Source organism: Sciurus carolinensis, chromosome 3 (assembly GCF_902686445.1).
Source record: "Sciurus carolinensis chromosome 3, mSciCar1.2, whole genome shotgun sequence".
Lineage (NCBI taxonomy): Eukaryota > Metazoa > Chordata > Mammalia > Rodentia > Sciuridae > Sciurus > Sciurus carolinensis.
This window is the reverse complement of record NC_062215.1, coordinates 121,405,074-121,426,122: the sequence shown is the minus strand read 5'-3', so window position 1 is coordinate 121,426,122 and position 21,049 is coordinate 121,405,074. Positions and strand designations below refer to the sequence as shown.

Here is a 21,049-nt window from a genome sequence, read left to right as displayed (position 1 = left end):
CATGCCACATTTTGCTCTTACGGATCATGATTTCAGTGTCGTCTAAAAATTCTGCTTACACTAAGCAGAGTTTTCTTTGAAAAAAATTGCATTTTAGCTCTTACATTTAGGTCTATAATCCATTTTGAGTTAATTTTTGTATGTGGTAGAAAGTAAGGATCTAAATTCATCTTTCATGTGGATATACAGTTGTCCCAACACCATTTCTTGAAAAGAGCATCCTTTCCCCAATAAATTGCCTTCGTGCTTTTAACAAAAATTAATTGACTATGCATATAATGGTTTATTTCTAGATTCTGTTTTGTTCCATTCATCTGTCACTATACTTATGCCAGTACCACACTATTTAGCCTCATACTCAAAATAGGGACGTATAAATACTCTAATTTTGCTTTTTTTCAAAATTGTTTTGGTAGTTGTTGGGATGCATGCTTGTAATCCTAGCCACTCAGGAAGCTGAGATAGAATGATCAATTGCAAATTTAAGGGCAGCCCCTGCAATTTAGAGACTGTCTCAAAAAAAAAAAAGTGGGAGGGGATGGGGTGTAGTTCAGTTAGTTCACTGGTAGAGCACTTGCCTAGCATATGCAAAGCCCTGGGTCTGATCCACAGCATGGCCACAAAGTGTTTTTAAAAAAATGAAATAATTGTTTTTGCTCTTGAATCTTTTGCATTTCCATATAAATTTTAAGAGTAGCTTGTTAGGTTTTTTTTTTTTTTAAAGCCACTGGTGTTTTTGTTGTTGGTCTTTTTAGATATACGTGACAGTGGAGTGTGTCTTGACATATTATACATACATAGAGTATAACTTATTAGGATCCCATTCTTGTGGTTGTACATGATGTGGAGTTTCACTGGATATATATTCATATAGGAACATAAGAAAGTTATTTCCGATTCATTCTACTGTCTTTCCCATTCCATACTCTCTCCCTTCCCTTCATTCCCCTTTGTTTAATCCAATGAACTTCCATGCCCCACCCCTGCCATTGTGTGTTAGCATATCCACACATCAGAGAGAACGCTTGGCCTTTGTTTTGGGGGGATTGGCTTATTTCACTTAGCATGATAGCCAGCTGGTGTTTTTTTTTTTTTTTTTTTTTGGGTGCTAGGGATCGAACTCAGGGCCTTGTGCTTACAAGGCAAGCACTCTACCAACTGAGCTATCTCCCCAGCCCCGCCAGCTGGTGTTTTGATAAGATTTCTGTTGATTCTAGAGATCAAGCTGGGAAGAATTGCCATTCTAAGATTCTTGAGTTTTCCAGGCTGAACTTAGAATCTCCAATTATAGAACTTTTAAAATTTCAATCATGATTCTATTTTTTTTTTTTTTTTTTTTTTTTTTTTTTTTTTGTGGTGCTGGGGATTGAACTCAGGGCCTTGTGCTTGCAAGGCAAGCAGTCTACCAACTGAGCTATCTCCCCAGCCCACTCATGATCCTAATTTTTAGAGTGCAGGTCTGGTACTTCTTTGTTAATTTTATTCCTAAGTATTTTTTCTTTTTGTCTATGATGTTTTTATGAATGGAGTTATCTTGTTCATTTTCAGGATTGTTTATTGTGAGTATGTAGATATACAACTGATTTCACTGTGTTGAAACTTTGCTGAACTTAGTTTTGGTAGTTTGGTTTTGTTTTCTATGTCTTTTTTTCTTGTTCTTCTTTTCCTCCTTTACTCCTGTCTTTCCTGTAAAATACATAATTTGGAGCATGCCATTTAAATTCCTATTGTTTTTGGAGTTGTTTTCCTAGTGGTTGCTCTAGGGATTACATTCAAGTCTACCTCTGATTAATATGAATTCTACTTACTCCAGTAAGTTCCATTCAAATGTAACAACTTAGCTCTAATATAGCTCCACTTTCGCTTTTCCTTTTGTTGTTAAGTCATATATATCACATCTTTATATATTATAATCTAACAAACAGTTTTGTGATCCTTTTTCTTTTTAACAAGAACTTTCTTTTGTTTTATTGTATTTTTCTTTCCTTCATCCCTAATTCCCATTCCAAGATCCCCCCTCTGGAACCAACTCTGTAATTTTGATATAAGACCTTGAACATGAATTACCATTGCAGACTATAAAGTATTGGTTATGAACACATACATATAGCATTTATGTACATGATATGGTGCAACTACTCCAAATCTGTTATTCCTTTTTGTTTTTAATGCACCACTGATCCTGTTCCATATTGTCGAGTATCTAATTCAGTGCCTCTGATACATGATACTCCATAGTATGCACTGGTCATTAGAAACATGCTACATCCACTTACAAGGGTCATAAGTTTTTCTGTTTAATGGAATTGCAAAATTTCACTATAGAATCTTATATATTCTGTTAGATTAATTTATAATTATTTTTAGTTACAAATTACAGCTTATGTTTTATTACTTTTCTAATAGTTTGTGGTAGCAGCATTAGAGCTACTGGTTTACCTATTGATTCTATTGTGCTATCTAATTGATTTTGTCAGTTGTAAATATTATTTTGTTCTACTTCTTTGCTTTTATTTTTATTTTTTAATTTGTTCTAATTAGTTATACATGACAGTAGAATGCATTTTGACTCATTGTACACAAATGGGACACAATTTCTCATTCCTCTGGCTGTATATGGTGCAGAGTCACACTGGTAGTGTAATCATACATGTATACAGGGGAATAATGTCCATCTCATTCTACCATCCCCACACCCCCTCCCCTTACTCCACTCTGCGCAATACAAAGTTCCTTCATTCTTCCCTACCCTACCCCTGCAATTAATGGATCAGCATCCATTTATCAGGGAAAACATTGGGCCTTTGGGTTTTTTTGGGTTTGGCTTATTTCACTTAGCATGATATTCTCTAGCTCCATCTAGTTACCTGCAAATGCCATAATTTCATTCCTCTTTAAGGCCGAGTAATATTCCATTGTGTATATATACCACATTTTCTTTATCCATTCATCTGTTGAAGGGTACCAAGGTTGGTTCCATAGTTTAGCTATTGTGAAATGAACTGCTGTAAACATTGATGTGGCTGTGTCACTGTAGTTTGCTGATTTTAAGTCCTTTGGGTATAAACCGAGCAGTGGGATTACTGGGTGAAATGGTGATTCCATTCCAAGTTTTCTGAGGAATCTCTATACCACTCTTCATAGTGGTTGCACCAATTTGCTGTCCCACCAGCAATGTATAAGTGTACCTTTTTCCCCACATCCTCACCAACACTTATTATTGCTTTTATTCTTGATAATTTCCATTCTGACTGGGGTGAGATGAAATCTTAGAGTAGTTTTGATTTGCATTTCTCTAATTGCTAGAGATGATGAACATTTTTTTTTCATGTTTGTTGATCTATTATATTTGTTGTTCTGTGAAGAGTCTGTTCAGTTCCTTAGCCCATTTGTTGATTGGGTTATTTGGTTTTTTGGTGTTAAGTTTTTTGAGTTCTTTATATATCCTGGAGATTAGTGTTTTGTAATTTTCTTTGCAATTATAATTTAAATCCATCAAGAGGAGCTGGGGAATAGCTTAGCGGTAGAGCACTTGCTAGCATGTGCAGGGCCCTGGGTTCAATACCCAGCACCACATAGGAAAAAATCCATTAAGAGAAGAAGATAAAAGAAAAATGTATATTTAGTCTTTTACATTTACCTATGGAATTTATTTTGTTGGTACTTTTTATTTATTGCAAATTTGAATTACCATCTACTGTCATATTTCTTTTTCAGATAGTAGAAGGATTTCCATTTGTAATTCTTACAAGGAAGGCTGGCTAGCAACAAACTCTCAGTCATTATTTCAGAATGTCATTTTACCTCATTTCTGGAGAATCATTCTACTGGATGTAGAATTCTTGGTTAACAGTTGTTTGCTTTTTTTTCTGCTTTTTGAATATGTCATCCTATGGCATCCATTGTTTCTGATGAGAAATTGACTACAGGTCATGTTGTGTTTCATTTAAATATGATAATTATTCTTTTTTCATACTTCTCTATATTCTTTGAATATGATGTGTCTAAGCATGCATCTATTTTTCTTTTTTGTTCTCTTCTGCAATTCCAGTTATGCTTGATGGTACTAAGCTTTATTTTCGTTTTTTCTTTCAAAATTTCAGATTTTCAAGGGATTTTTAAGTTCCTTCTTGGTAAGTTTTCTAGAAATTTATTCATTTATCTAAATTATAAAATGTATTTTTTTAATATCCTTAGCATTTTGTGTTCCTTTTCACTTCTGATATTTGTGATTTCTTTCTGTAGCTTAAAAACATTTTAGCTATAGATGGATTCAATACCTTAATTTTATTTATTTATTTTCATGTGGTGCTGAGGACTGAATCCAGTACCTCACACATGCTAGGCAAGTGCTCTACCACTGAGCTACAACCACCCCTCTTTCTGTATCTTAACAGTTATTTTTACAGATCAATTTTTTCACAGAGAACAAATCTTGGCCTTTATTGATCTTTTTGGTTTTATTTATTTCATTGATTGCTTATCTGTTTTCTTTGTTGTTTTTATTTGGGTTTATTTTACCGTTCTTTTTCTAACTTCTTGATGAATATTTAACTCACTTTTTTAAAAAAAAAAGAAAGCTAGAAATCTTTTATTATGATTTCCTCTAAGAACTCTTTACTATTCCCCATATGCTATAAACTGACTAGGAGCGCTTAACTGATTATGATTGCTTCTTTGACTCATAGAGGTTATTAAGGAGGAGGTTTCTTTTTAAAAAAAAAATTTAGTTGTAGATGAACTCAATAACTTTATTTTTATGTGGTGCAAAGGATTGAACCCGGTGTTTCATGCATGCTAGGCAAGTGCTCTACCACTGAGCTACAACTCCAGCCCCCAGGAGGAGATTTCTTAATTTCCAAATTTGGAAGGATTTATTAGTTTTATTATTATTTCTAGGATAATTGCATTGTGGTTGAAGAATGTGCCATCCATGATGCAAATCCCCTTAAAATGTGTTGAGTTACTTTCAACTCCACAAATGGCATTTAAAATAAGTATTCCATAAATGCTTATGAAAATGTACTTTGTTGATAGGTGTTCTGTGTTTAATGCACATGTGTGCACCGTCTTTCATATATGTATATTTATTTGGTCAAGTGGAGTATTGATTTAAGATTTCTGTGTCCTACTGATTTTTTGTTTGCTTATTCTGCTAATTAGTAAAAGATGTATGTTAAAATCTCCCATTGTAATTTGTATTTTCTATTCTTGTAGTGTTTGGTTTATATTATTTTAAGGTTATGTCACTAGGTGCACCACAACTTAAAATTATTTGAGCTTCTTGGCTGAATTGAATAATTTCTCATCATAAAAGTCTTCCTTTTTTAAATTATAATATTAATATACCACTTTTGTTAGCATTTAAAAGCCATATATTTTCCCTCATCTTTTAAAAAATATTTTCTCTAGTTTTCAATATGTCTTTTGTAAGCAGCATATATTTGGATTTTTAAAAAGCATAGTCTGACTTTAGTTTTTCAGCTAAACTATTTGTATTTAATGGAATTACTGATTTACATCATTTGTATTTACGTCTAACAATTTATTATTATTATCATTTATTATTTCTTTGTCCCATCTCTTTTATATTTATTTTCACTTTTCCTGAGTGTTCTGGACCAATTATTTATTTGGGTTTATTTTACCGTTCTGGACCAATTATTTTTTTCTCTTTTCCCACTGTTTTAGTTTGGAGTTTATATACTTTTCATGTTTTACTGAGTCTATACTATGGATACTGAACTTATAAAACTTCATGTTGAATTCCTTTCTCCTCTACAAGGGTCTTGGTATACTCGAATATTTTGTATTAGTTCTCAATGCAAAAGTTGCTTAAGTGCTCAGCTTACTTTTCTCAGTTCTGGCTTTTCATTACATTATTGACTAAAATCTCTTATTACACTATCAGTTTTCTGAAGATTTTTTAATCTACTAGTTTTAGTTTTCAGCACTAATACAAATAATCTTGCCTGCAGTATTCCTAGGAATGAAGTTCCTTACTTGTGTGCTGTGTGAATTGCCCATTTAAAAATTTATTAATTAGGGTGGCTATAATTTTTTTCTTTATTGATTTATGTGATCTACATAATAACCATTTGCAGTATTTCTCTCAATCCTTTTTTTTTTTTAATGCATTTAGCTTTTTCTTTAAACATAGAGTGAGGAGTAGGGAGATTTTTTTTTTTTTTAAGAGCAGTTTTAGGTACACAGCAAAATTGAGTGGTTAACCTGGACTTTTGTAATCACATTTACAACTAATGCAAAAACACTCTTTAATAACACTATACTGGCTCATGGGTAGTGCAAGTACCTATAATAATAAAATGTTCCTAATTTCTCATCTCCTGAATCATTGCTGTTGTTCATTCCACTTAAGCATAATAAGTGTACATAAGCATACACATACACACCTCTGAATACACTGTTATTATTTTGGACATGAACTATTAGGTCAGTTAGCATAAGATAAGGAGAAGTTTTTACTTTACCTTCATTTTTGCCTCTCTGATGTTCCTCCTTTAGGCTGATCAGCATTTCTGATCTGTATAGTTTTCTCTCTCTGAAGAACTTCTTTTAACACTTCTTGCAAGGCACAAGGCAAGTCTACTAGCAATATATCCCCCCCCCCCGCCCACCACCATTTTTTTCCCCTCCTGGGGCTGGAGCTATAGCTCCATGGTAGAGTACATGCTTAGTAAGTACAAGGACCTGGGTTTGATTTTCTGTATTGCAAGGAAAAAACTTTTCTTGTTTGTGTGAGAAAGTATTTCTTCTTAAATTTAGAGGGATAATTTCAGCAATTACAGAATTCTAGGTTGATGGTTTTATTCTCTCAACTCTGAGTATTTCATTCCATTGTCTTCTTCTTCTCATGATTTCTGAGAAAAAGTGTTCGGTAATTCTTATCTTTGCTCCTCTACAGAGAAGTTGTTTTTCTCCTCTAGCTTCTTTCAAAATTTTTCTTTTTTTAAATTTGACTTTCTGAAGTTTGAATATGTTATGCTTAGTTGTGGTCTTTTTGCATCCATCCTGTTTGACATTCTTTGAACATCCTGGATCTATGATTTGTTGTCTGACATTATTCTGTGGGAAATTCTCAGTCACTATGGCCTTAAATATTGCTTCTGTTCTGTTCTTCTGGCATTCCCATCATGCATATGTTATACCTTTTATAGATGTTTTATTCTTGGATTTTCTGTTATGCTTTGTCTTCCCCAGTCTTTTCTCTTTGCTTTTCAGTTTAGAAGTTTCTATTGTTTTTTCAGCTGTGTCCTGTCTAATAATGAGCCCATCAAAGGCATTCTTCATTTTTGGTAGTATTTATTTATTTATTTATTTATTTTTTAGCATTATGAAACAATTTAATTACCAGAACCAGTGATTTTAACTAAATACTTACATATCAGAACCTTTTTAGAAGGTGCTAACAAACACTGTCAAAACTTTTAAGTCAGACTTGAAAGGCAAGATAAGTGATTACCCTTCATACAATTATATCTCTGACCAAGGCATAAGAATTCACTTAGAAAAATGGCTTTCATAATATACCTAAAAATAGGATAGTTCATAAATTTTCAACACTGTTCTTCCCTGCTGTGGACAGCCCTTGATCTTTGACTGTAAAACTTAGCAAACTTTGGCATGCTCTAATGTTAGTTTTATAAGTTACTGAAAATCCCTATAAATTTAGCATCATTTGTTATATCTGTATAGTGTTCTCATTCTGAATGCTTAAACATTTTTAGGTCACAAATCAAAATACCAATAGAAAAATATTCATCTTTAGACAGGTTGTATAGTTACCACATGTCAAAAAAACTGACAAGAAAATTTAAACATTCAGAGCATAAAAATACTTCAAAGCATTATGAAATTTGAACTTAGCACACTTTCCTAAATTTAGTAGTTTCAACTACAGGAAAATATAGCTGCTATGTAAGGATTGAGATGATTTAAGCTAACTAAAATATTCCCCAATTTCTGAAATCCATAGATTTTGTAGTTTTATTATAGTAACAAATAGTTGTCACAGTGAGATCTACACACATATACAGAATTGTTACATTTAAATTAATATAGAACAATATTTACATTTTTAAGTTATACTTTTGAAAGTAGAAGATGAAGTACAGCTGAAGTTTTACAACAATAAGAAAAAAAATATATAGGACAAAATTAGAGTCAACAGTACAACTACCCATCCTTCATATAACGTGGATACTTTTTGTCAGAAAACTACATCTTCTTAATCTGATTGTCCAAATCATCAAAATATGGATGATTCAATGCCATTTTGCCAGCAATTCATTTGGCGGGATCATAGGCTAACATTTTCAAGAGCAAATCCAAGTCATTTTCATCTAAGTTTTTGACATGGGATGCCAGGCTTCCTGGTTTCCACTTGGGAAATGTATTCTTATAGTCCTGTAAAGATTCCACTTCTGGCCACACTTCATTGTTGGGAGTGCCCAAAGCTCTGAAAATCCTGAAGAGTTGATCAATTTCTGAATCTCCATGAAAAAGTGGTTTCTTGGTTGCCAATTCTGCAAATATGGTGCCTGTACTCCAAATGTCAACTGGAGTGGAGTAACGAGCTGACCAGCAATACTTCAGGAGATCTATACCAAAGTGTCACTACCTCATGTGTGTATGCCCTAATAGGTATTCCAAAAGCTCTGGCAAGGCCAACATCAGCTAGTTTAATTGTTCCCTTGTCATTGATCAATAGATTTTGAGGTTTTAAGTCTCTATGAAGAACTCTTCTAGAGTGACAAAACACAATCCCCTGAAGGATTTGGTACAAATAACTCTTAACAAGTGAAAAATCCATGAACTGACCAGGAGGGATAGAATCCAAGTACTTCTTGAGATCCATGGAAAGGAATTCAAAGATGAGATATAGCCTGGAATCCTACATGAGCACATCTTGAAGGCTGACTATATTTGGATGATGAAGTTCTTTTAATAGACAAATTTCCTGAATTGCAGTACTAGGAACCCCTTCCTCTTCACTTTCTAGTCTGATTGATTTTCTTCATGGCTACCACTTGACCTGTAGTTTTGTGTCTACCCTTACATACAACTCCATAAGTACCTTCTCCAATTTTCTCTATTTTGGTATAGTCTTCCATAGTTACTCAATAGGTATGCTAGATCAGTTGTTCCAGTGACAATTTTAATCTTCTCCTTTGTTTTTAACAGCCACACAAACACTCAAGACTCTGAAGAGTAGCACCCTGGATTATTGTCTTGCGGCAGCAGCTACCCAGTCTATGACTCCACACTCACCCTCCAAGTGCCCTTCTGGTAGTATTTTTTTCTGGCATTTTTTATTCTTAGAATTCCAATCTTTCTGCTTAAATTATCCACCTATTCTTTCATGTTGTTTATTTTTTTTCCATCAATGCCCTTAGCATATTAATCAGATTTAAAAATTCCTGGTGTGATAATTCAAATATTCCTTCACCTCTGACTCTGGTTCTGATGCTTGTTCAGTCTCTTCAAACTATACTTTTTGCTTAAAGTATGCCTTGTGTCCAGGTGTGATGGCATATGCTTGTAATCCCCATGGCTCAGTAGGCTGAAGGAAAAGTTCAAAGTCAGCCTCAGCAACTTAGCAAGACTCTTACCTGTAAATCAAATATAAAAAAGGGCTGATGTGGCTCAGTGGTTAAGGCCCCTGGGTTCAATCCCCAGTACTCACGCTGCTCCCACCCTGACAAAAAAAAGTATGCCTTGTAATTTTTGTTGAAAGGCAGTAAGATATACTGGATTACAAGAAAGAGTTAATTGGATTTTAGTAACATAAGATGGAGGTATTGGAAAAGTATTCCCTAGTCCTCAAATGTTTTGGTGAGCCTATATCTTGAATTTCACCTGTGCTTCTGTTATCTCCATCTCTTTAGGATGGCGGAGGGGGTTGTAGTTGTCTATTTCCCTTTCTCTATATGAAAGGCTAGAGCAGGTAAAGTTAGATACTTCCCTTTCCCAGGGAGGTCAGACTTGGGTAAAAATAGTTTCTCTAAAGGACAGGCCTTGTCCAAAATAGCACTCTGACATATTTTAAAATAGTTCCTTTCCCCTGCACTGTCAGTAGCTTCAAGAGACTTTTCTCCAACATTCACTGAGGACTTGATAAAGTTCCAAGAGATATAACTAACAAAAATGTGATGTCACCTCAACCCTATGCCTGGTTCCCCTAGACATCTATTTTGCAGTGCTGGGGATTGAACCTAGAGCCCACACATGCTAGGCAGGTGCTCCATTACTGAGCCAATTCCCCAGCCCTCCTTGGACTTTTTATCTTTTGGTCTCATCCACACTGAGCCTCTGGCAATTTGTCAATTAGTTTAGGTTTTCCTATCCTAGCACTGGTTTCTGTTCTGCTGGATTGTGATTTTCTGTATTCACTATCTGTTTCTCCAATCTTGGGGAGCAGTCGTTTGCCCATGACCTCATTTCTCTGATACATCTAAGAAGAGTTGTTAATTTCTCAGTTTGTTCAGCTTTTGTTAGGACAGGGTGAAGACCTCTATGTTTGTTTTTTAAATGATGCATTTTATCATAAAGGTTCTATCTATCATTTTTTTCTTATAGGGTTTCTGGTTTTGTGTCATACTTAAAACCATTTCAAACTTCAGCATATAAAAATGTTCTATATTTTTTTCTAATATGATTATAGTTTTATTTAACTCTTCCTAATCTAAAATTTGTATTTTTATGATATGAAAACCTTTTGAAATACAGAGCCAATTGTCCCCTACCATATATTCAATAATGTACCTTTTGATTTGAAGATCATCTTTATCGCAAAAAGAAAATCCCAAATACAGATGAAGCTATTTCTTTTTTTAAATATTTTTAAAGTTGTTGATGGACCTTTATTTTATTTATTTTTATGTGGTGCTGAAGATCGAACCCAGTGCCTCACACATGCTAGGCAAGTGCTTTACCCCTGAGCCACAACCCCAGCCCTAGATGAACCTATTTCTGCATTCTACATTCAAACCTTCTTTGAGCTATCTTATTCTTGCATCAATACCATATTGTTGAACTGCTACTCAATGTTACCATCACTTTAATATGGAATGGCATTTGGTAGGTAAAGTCCCCCTTCAATGCTCTTCATTTTTAAAATTATTGTAGTTATTTTTCTTTTATTTCTGTTGCATATGAGTTTTACAATCAACATTTTTCAAGTTCACTTTAAAAATTTTGTTGCAATTTTATTGGAAATTTGTAGATTAGTTTCTGGAGGTGTACTGGCATTTTACAATATGGCATCTTTCATTTTTTCAGATTTTGTTGTCCTATAGCAAAATTTTACACTCTTACTAAAATATTACATAAGTTTTACACACTTATTTTATTAATTTTATGCTTAGGTTTAAACATTTTCCTTCCAATTTTGAACAGACTATTGCCTATTTTCTAATTAACGTTATATGTTAGAAAGCTGCTGATTTTGGTACACTGATTTTATACTCGATCATCTTTAGACTTTACAAATTGACAATAATTATACATTGGGGTACAGTTTTTTTGGGGGGGTACTGAGGATTGAACTCAGGGGCACTCAACCACTGAGCCACATCCCCAGCCCTATTTTGTATTTTATTTAGAGACAGGGTTGCACTGAGTTGCTTAGCTTCTTGCTGTTGCTGAGGCTGGTTTTGAGCTGGTAAACCTTCTTTCTCATCCTCCCGAGTCACTGGGATTATAGGCGTGCATCATACCACCCGGCCAGTATGATTTTTTTAATGCAGTGTGCAATGATTATATCAAGGTAACTGGCATATCATCTCAAACATCATTTCTTTTAGCTGTTTTGAAAAATATAATTAATTGTTGTCAACCATACTTATCCCATGGTGCTGTATAACATTAGTGGTTATTCCTTCTGTTCAGTCCCTGCACCTGCTAACCATCCTCTTTCCATTCCCTCTCTCCCTCCCTTCCCAGCCTCTGGTAACCACTATTCTACTCTCTACTTCTCTGAAATAAATTTTTTTTAGCCTCTGCAGATAAGTGAGAACATATGGCATTTGTCTTTCTTTATTTTACCTAATATAATGTCCTCCAGGTTCATCCATGTTGCTACAATGACAGGATTTCATTTCGGTAGAGTAATTCTGGATGATACATTTTTATTTACCACATTTTCTTTATCCATTCATCCATCAGTAGATACCTAGGTGACTTCTGTATCTCAGCTGTTATGAATAATGCTGCAATGGTGTGCAGATATCTGGCATACTGATTTAATTCCTTTGGTTATAGTGGGATTGCTGGTTCATATGGTAGTTTCTGGTTTTTTGAGGAATTTCATACTGCTTTCCATAATGACTGTACTAATTTACATTTCTCTCAACTGTGTATGAAAGTTCCCTTTCTGTGCATTCTTTTAAAAAAAAATTTTTTAAGTTGTAGATGGACACCTTTATTTATTTTTGTGTAGTTCTAAGGGATCTAACCCAGTGCCTCACACGTGCTCGTCAAGTCCTCTACCATTGGGCTACAACCCCTGCCCTTTCTGTACATCCTTACCAGCATGTTTTTTTGTCTTCTTAATAATAGATATGCTAACAGAGGTGATAGATTTGGCCATCTTAATAAATTCTTATAATAATTGTGGTTGATTGTCTTGGCTTTTGTTAAAAACTTTGCAAAGGTAGCTTAAAGACTTTTTTTTTTTCAGTATTTACATTTTTTTTTTTTAATGCAGCGGTTTGGACCTCCACCATAATAATACTGAATAGGAGGAGCTTGATAACATTCTTGCTGTTCCCTAGCTTTAGTGAGAGTGATTCTAACATTTTACCCTTAAGTATGGTGCATACTAATAAGTTTCTTATAGATACCATTCATTGACTTAAGAGTTTTCTAATATTTCTACTTTATTTTAGTGTTTTCTTTTTAAAATGAAGACTAGGGCTGGGCATGGTGGGGCATGCCTGTAATCCCAGCAACTTGGGAGGCTGAGGCAGGAGGATTGAAAGTTTGAGTCAGGCTCAGCAACCTAGTGGGACTGTCTCACAATAAAAAGTAAAGGCTGGGGATGTGGTTCAGTGGTGAACCCTTGGGTTCAATCCCAGTACCTCCCTCCCCGCAAAAATCAAGAATAGGAATTAAATTTTATCAAATACTTTTTAAGCTGTACTAAGAAGGTAAGATTTTTCTCAATTAGTATTAATAAGTTTATAATATTTAATTGATTTCTTAATGATAAATATTAATACATTTCTAATACTGAAACATTTAAAAATTCCTATGATAAACCTTGCTTGACTGTGGTATATCAATCCTTTCAAATATAGTGTTATATTCAATTTTTGCATATTTGTTCATTTATAACTAGAATTGACTTATTATTATTATTTTTTTTTTATGTCTGTATCTGGTCTGGAGTTCACCTCATTTCCCATCTTTTTCTAATTTCTGAAATAGCCGTTTTTGAAGCTCTATAAATTGTGCCTTTAAAAGTTATATCTTCTTAGGGAGTCCTTTGGCTACCTTTTCAATTTCTTTTTTCTTAATTTTTTTCTATCATGTCATCATGTCAGGGTTTTCTTTTCTTCTATTTTTTTTTTTGTGGTACTGGGGATTGAACATGGAGCCTCACACATGCTAGGCCAAGTGCTCTACTGCTGAGTTATACCCCCAGCCCTGGTTTTTCCAATTTATGAACAAAGGTGTATATTTTATTGACCTTTTTTTTTTTAATGTTCAAACAAATTCAAATATATACAAAGCAGTCAGAATAATATATTCCCATTTACCCACTGTCTAGCTTCAACAGTTATTAACTCATGGCTAATCCTGTTTCAATAACAGAAACAACAAAAAAGTTTCACTACCATGTTTCAGAAATAACCAGTGGGGATTATTTTTTTTAAACTATCAAGGAATTAAACATATTTGATATTTCAGTCCTTTGTAATTATTTTTCTTGCTGTTCAATTATATCATCTTTGGCCAGTTGTTAAATTTTGAGTCTTCTTGATCAAACCTCAGGAATCCTATGGTAGCTTCCTAGCTTTCTCCTGTTCCAACCTGTTTCTATTCTTGCCAAGATTAGACAGTAGATATTTCTTCAGGGAGCCCTAATTCTGTGTTAAATACTGATTCATAATTTATTTCCTTTTATTCTAAGTTATTTAGAAGGGTATTTACAAATTTTCTCTATGACAAGCCTTGCATTTAAAAATGTAAATTTTAGTGTACTGAGGTCAAAAACATACCCATAGTCACTCAAGATACTGACATTTTTGATTAACAATTCATATTTTAAAGGAATAAGTCCTTTTAAGATTTGTATCTTTTCAGATCAAAGAAATCTAGTCTTTTTTTCCTTCCTACATCTCCTCTTATCTCTTTCGTTTAGAGGCTGGAAATTTTGGACCATCTCTGTATCTCTCAGCTTTCCCTAATACTTGTTTCATTTATAATTCTTGGTGAAGTATTGAGATCATCTTGTGATTATCCTGCTGACAGCTTTGTTCTTCAGCTGCATCCTTGTTATTCAGCCTTTAAAAAAGAAAAATAGCTGGGCACAGTGGCACACACCTGTAATCCCAGCTACTCAATTGAAGCAGGAGGATCATAGGTTTGAGTCCCGCCTTGACAACTTAGTAAGAACCTGTCTCAAAAAGGTGGGGATGTGGCTCAGTGGGTTTACTCGAGTGCCACACACACACATACACACAAAATCATACTTTTGATATCTAAGACCAGCTTGGTTGTTCTTTTTGTAATAACCTGTACTTATTTTGTGCCTATGACATTCTCAATGCTCTTGAGATATAAATACATTTAATGTCTTCTTCATTCTGTTATTTGTGTAGATTTTGTGTGTGTGTGTGTGTGTGTGTGTGTGTGTGTTTGTGTGTGGTACTGGGGATGGAAAAGGGGCACTGTATTCCTGAGCTACATTCCCAGCCCTTTTTGAGACAGGGTCTTGCTAAGTTGCTGAGGCTAGCCTTGAACTTCCTAGTGCCTTGGATTACAGGTATGAACCACCATGTCTGGCTAGGTGGATTTTTTTTTTAAGTTTGGTGCTTGGACCCTTTCATGATTTGGTGATTCATAGTTGAATTTGTTTAGTTGCTTATTTAGTATTTTTGTAGTTGAGTGCTTCTTTTACAGATTTGTTTCTGTTTATTAAAGCTTGTGATGGGAGCTGTGCTGCTAATCAATGATACACCGGTATTTAGATTCTGGGCACAGGCTTCTTCTTCTGAGGATCTGCAGCTATCTGGGAGCTTCGTCCTACTTCTCCAGTTCTGGTGGCTTCACCCAAGGCTATGTACAGACACACTTTTTGCCTACCAGTGGGGAGACAGCAGTGGGAGATAAGGCCTGCTTAGCTATTTTGAAGCAGCTCCCTAATCACCCTGGTAAGCACCCCAGGTACCCTCCTTCTCTTTGTTGATTCTGGGTTCCAACCCATTCCTCCAGTTTTGAATTGTAATTTCCTCGTGTTTTGTTTGCCTATCAGCTCTGATCCTATCTGCTATTTTTCTGGCATTCCTCCAAATTTCAAATACCTTGTAGCCCTCTCATTTTTCAGTACTGTAGATTTCATTTTTATTCTGCTTTAGAACTTCATGGAATTCAGAAGTAGTTGCTTCTGTGCCATCTTAATCTAGTGCCACTAATGCCACTTAAACAAAATAAAAATTATTATAACCTTTCTTTTTTTGCAGTTAATTTTATTTCAAAAACTAGTGTTGAAATGGCTCTTGGGATGATCCTATAGTGCTATACAATTAGCTGTTCACAGAAAGTACTGGTTTACAAGGTTTTATTGAAACCTTCCAACATCCAAGTTTTGCAATGAACCTATCAATACTAAAAACCAATTTCTACGGGTTATGAAATATTATTCAGTGGTAACCAATTTTGTTTGTATTGAAAGTAGGGAAAACAGAAACATTTTAAAAATGTCTCAGATGACTTTAGGAGAAAAGGCAGTCCAGCATTTCCCTTAACTGCCTCACTTTAGAAAGCTTCTGGAGGCAAGAATTCTATGCTGAGGCCCTCCTACTGCTGTCCCCTTCCTCTAGGGATAAAAAGTCTGCAGGGTCAATAGGATATGCCTCTGGGAGCTCATAGATCATGTTAAAGGTTCTTGGGATTCTGAATTTCCTGCTGAAACAGCTTGGTTTCCAGGGCCTGAGAGGGTCTCTTTCCCAGGTCTACCTTCCCCTAAACAAATCCAAGTCAAACAGTGGCTATTTTCAGGGGTGTGGACAAAACTTAGGTATGTAAATGGAAGGGTTCACAAGTGCTCCTGTGAGGCCCTCCAGCATACTGAAGGAGCTGGTGGGAAAAGTAGGTTTTTCACTAGGTGCCATCTCCTGGCATGGAATTCTGAGAAGGTCTGAAAATCTAAAATTCAAATTGGACTTGCATGTCATTGGGGACATAATAGCTTTTCAGTTTAATTTATAACATTGAAATATTTACACTTATTTCCTCAGGATCCAGGAATGAGAAAAGTAATCATTCTTAAGTGGGCTCAGGCAGCATACCTGCTAAGAGAGGCCTTAAGGGATTCCTGCTCAGTTATAGGTAAGTCACTTACAGCTTCCGGCATCTTCTTCAATAGTGGAAACTTTTTTTTTTTTGTACTGGGGATTGAATCCAGGGTCTTGTGCATGCTAGGCAAGTGCTCTACTAAGCTACCTCTCCAGCCCTTTCTTTTTGGGGGCGGGGAGGATTAGGGATTGAACTTAGGGGCACTCGATCACTGAGCCACATCCCCCGCCCTTTTTTGTATTTTATTTAGAGACAGAGTCTCATTGAGTTCTTAGTGCCTTGCTGTTGCTGAGGCTGGCTTTGAACTTGGGATCCTCTTGCCTCAGGCTCTTGAGTTACTGAAATTACAAGGGTGCACCACCAAAAGAGCAGTGAGAAGTTCTAAAACCATGTTCCTGGAAACCATAGGACTAACCATAATTCCTCTCTTTCATAGAGATACTTTATGGTCTTTTAATATGTGTCATTGTATGTAGGGTTTCCTGAGTAAAAACTAAAACCTCAGCAAGGTGCAGGGGCTCATGCCTATAATCTCAGTTACTCAGGAGGTTGAGGAAAGAGGATCCTAAGTTCCAAGCCAGCCTAAGCATCATAGTGAGACCCTGCCTCAAAAATAAACAGCAGCAACAAGATCATAAAGGCAATGTAAAGTGGTTAAGTTACATAGCTATAAAATCAAGACTCCCTGGGTTAGTGCCTAGAATTTGAGTCTCTTACAGTTCCTAAGCTCATTGACACACTAGACTTGGATTCTTCCAGCCCAATGAGAGACTTTTATGTGTGTATCTTCCCAATTCCATGTTCAGTGATCTCCACTGATGATTGGTAGTTTATACCTGGGCATGGTGGTAGTACTTACACCACAGAAGCTGGCTACAAATCAGGCACAGAGAAATTGGTTCAAATTATTTTCCTCTTTTGCAAATTAGTAATCATAACAGTTCCCATATTCTAAGGGAACTAGAATAAATGAGAATATGTGTTATGTACCCATACAATCATTTAGCAAATATGAAGTAAAAATGCTTGTAGTTATTACCACATGGTTGGAATGTACACAGGCCAGCTTTTTATAAGGCAGATGAAATAACTGCCATATGTATAAACTGTTGGTATAAGACCTCTGAGTAAGCACTTGTGTTATTTGCAACTCTATTTTTGTGAAACTTACTGGCTTAGTGGTCCCCTCCAGTAAAAGAAGCAAAATAAGAAAGCTAAGACTACAAGGGATTTCTAATTGGTCAACAAGATCTGTGTGGAAAAGCAGCTATGTCAGCAGAGAGCTTCCAATTTCTAAGCCTGCTGCCAACCTCTGAAAGCCAAGAGATAGAGCCTATAACTTGTCAGAGCAACTTCAGATCAGTAACTGAACCTGCTGAAGGTTATTTACTCATCCCCTCCCACAATAGCAATGCTTGTATTTGAATGGAGCTTCATAGTGTACTGTGCATTTTCACTTATATTCTGGTTTAATTCTTATAACTGCTCGAAGTGGTAGATGAGGAAATAGGCTTAGAAAGGTGAAGCCATTTGCCCAAAGGCCTGGATAACTGAGTTAAAAGATGTTGACTCAAAATCCAAGACTCTCAAAACTAGAAATATAAATCGCAGGGCCACTATATTTTCAAAGGGTTAATAATCTACCAACCAAACATCAAGATATTTTTTTCTCTCAGTTGTGAGCACAATAAAGAACATCTTCTTGATATTCAATTAGCCTTTTAGGGTTTTTGACTTAAGTATTGTTCCAGGTGTTCTCTTGTAACACTGATGTTACTGTAACATTTATTTACAGCAAAGAGGAGGAAGGGGTAGAGAGATGAACTTGTCTAAGATGGGCAGGAAACCCAGGGGCATTATTTGTATCACACTCAACTCCTTATCTAACCTGCAGCACAAAATATCTCTTTTCTCAATTGGTAACAAATACTACTTAAGTAGCTCCTGAGTTTCAGGAGCACTAAAGTCATTTCTTCTATCTTTGAAGGATGAAGGGTCCTCTAAATCCATCTTATGACCCTTAAGGTACTGACAAATTCATGATTTTTATCAAATCATGAGAGCCCTTAGTAAGGGACTAGCCATTTTACCAAATTCCTTACTCAACTGATGTTCATTATATCAGATTTTGACTTGTGTTTGGCAATAATTTTGGACACAACAGGAAAGCAAGACATTTGCAGGTCACAGTGATGCATGCCTCTAAATCCCAGCTACTCAGGAGTCTGAATCAGGAGGATCTCAAGTTCAAGGCCAGCCTAGTGAGACCCCCCCCCCCATCTCAAAATAAAAAAGTCTGGGGATGTAGTTCTGTGGTAGAGCACCACTGGATTAAATCTTTAGTGGGGGGTAGGGGGTTGGGGGAGGAAGCAGGGATCTGCCAATCAGGTCTGAGATTGATAAGAGCTATTGCTGCAAGACTAATTTTAGGACTTTGTCTAAGCATGGCAACCACACACAGTTACCCTGGGGCCAATGCTTCTAGTGATCATCTTCCCATGGTGAGCATGTGTTATTTCTAAGAGGACTAACCCTAGGAATGATGGAGGGGTACTGTATAAATTTGAACAAATAATTGTTCGTCCCCAGATTTTTGAGGAAGTGACTGATCTGCCACCATATAGCAGCCTGGAAGCAAGTTGGTTTTCTTACTGATTCAAAAATGGGGCTCACTTCCTGTTTTCTAAGACTCCAGATACTCTGTATTCTATATACAACTTAAGAACAACATCTGGTAAAGACTGGAAATTCAAAATGGATCATTGTGTTCTATTTACCATAACTTGTAACTTTATCATAGAATATAAAAAGGGAGACATTCCTAGGAAATTTATCAAGAATTAATGGCAATTAATATTTCCCCCTCTATTCACTGCAATTCCTAAATATTTGAAGATTCTTAGAGTATATATATATATATGTGTGTGTGTGTGTGTGTGTGTGTGTGTGTGCGCGCACACATGTATTTTTGGGGGAGACTGGTGATTGAACCCAGGGCTGTTCTATCACTGAGTTATAGCCCCAGCCTCCCTATCTATTTATTTTTTTATTCATTCATTCATTCATTCATTCATTCATTGACAGGGTCTCACTGAATTACCCAGTTTGCAATCCTCCTGCAGTCTCCTGAAAAAACTGGGATTACAGTCATGTGCTTTGCCTGGTTTATAGGGTTTAAATGTGATGAGATTTCTTAAAAAAGTTTTTTCAACACCAAGTCACTTTTAATCCTTTGAAGATGAGCTCCTGTTATAATACACAGAAGTTTTACAGAATGGTCCCTCTCCATTGTTATTCTTAAAAAAAATAAAAAAGGAAAAAACCCCTTATTTGCATAGTACTTTATAATCTACAAAGTCTTCACATTTACATTCTCTCAGGTAATTGTCACAGAAAGCAAATATTTTCATTTAACAATACTGATTCGTGTTCCAGGTTACTTTATTGGTAATGGGGCAAATTAGGAATAGAACTTTGTTCTTTTGAGTCCAGTATTCTTTTTCTCATATACCAGGCCACCCTTAAGTGTAAGAAATTTTATTCTAAAGCATTTGTTATTTTGCTCAGAAAAAAAAATACTTTTAAAAAATCTAGAACAAAAATTCACAAAAGATAAAATTACTTGCTATCAAGGTCTTACTGGTAGTATACCTGATTTCTGAAGTCACAGTGTCAGGTCTCTGCATGTTCGATGCAATGCAGGTGTATTCTATACCCCATACAATCACTGCCCCACAGCTTTCTGACCAAATAAAGTACATTATGAGAGAGGCAGGATAATACATTACCAGAGACCTGAATAAGTGACCTCACAAAGTGAAAGAGACCTTTCAAAAAGCTTACCTGAGTGCAAGCTGTTCCATCCCCTGACTGGGAACCGGTAATGGAATATTAAGAAGCCCAAACTGAGATTCCTGCTATGAAACTAACAACACAAAATACCATAATTTTATAAAAGTTTGTAAAAGATTGCTGATTGGCTATGTTGAAACTATCTATGGCTAGAAGCTACATACTGAAAACTTAAATACCTGACATCTATTCAAACTTTTAGAAGTTGGGAAATTGTGAACATGGCATGCAGAAAGAGAATCTAAACACCTAAAGTCGAACAAAAAGGTCTGAGAGCATTATTGGTCTATTATGAAAAGTATTACAATGTGATAACTATTCCAAGTCTTGCAGTTGGCATTCTGGTTAGGACTGTAGGATCTTGTTTTTAAATCAACTACATGATTCCTATATGTGAAATAATTTTAAAAATATAATTCAAACTATTAACATTTCAGGGCAATAAGACTAAAGATATTGGTTAGAAGAATGTTCCTAAACTGTAATTCTGTACTTGAAAATAAATACTAAAACATGGATGGTCTCTCAATATTGCTTTTGGGGCATCTTTCTAAATCTTTGATAGAATTAGAAGCCCACAAAAGGTTAGTCAGAGTTCTATGTAAATAATTTCCCAGCATTTATAATTTTTGAGTCAAATATATAGTTCTACTTG

The 21,049-nt window shown here is 35.4% G+C and overlaps 1 pseudogene; it reads right to left on the bottom strand.

The window, feature by feature from the left end:
• Positions 1-8,238: 8,238 nt before the first annotated feature.
• On the bottom strand, positions 8,239-9,234 carry LOC124980616 (cyclin-dependent kinase 1-like; annotated as a pseudogene).
• Between the last annotated feature and the right edge of the window lie 11,815 nt (positions 9,235-21,049).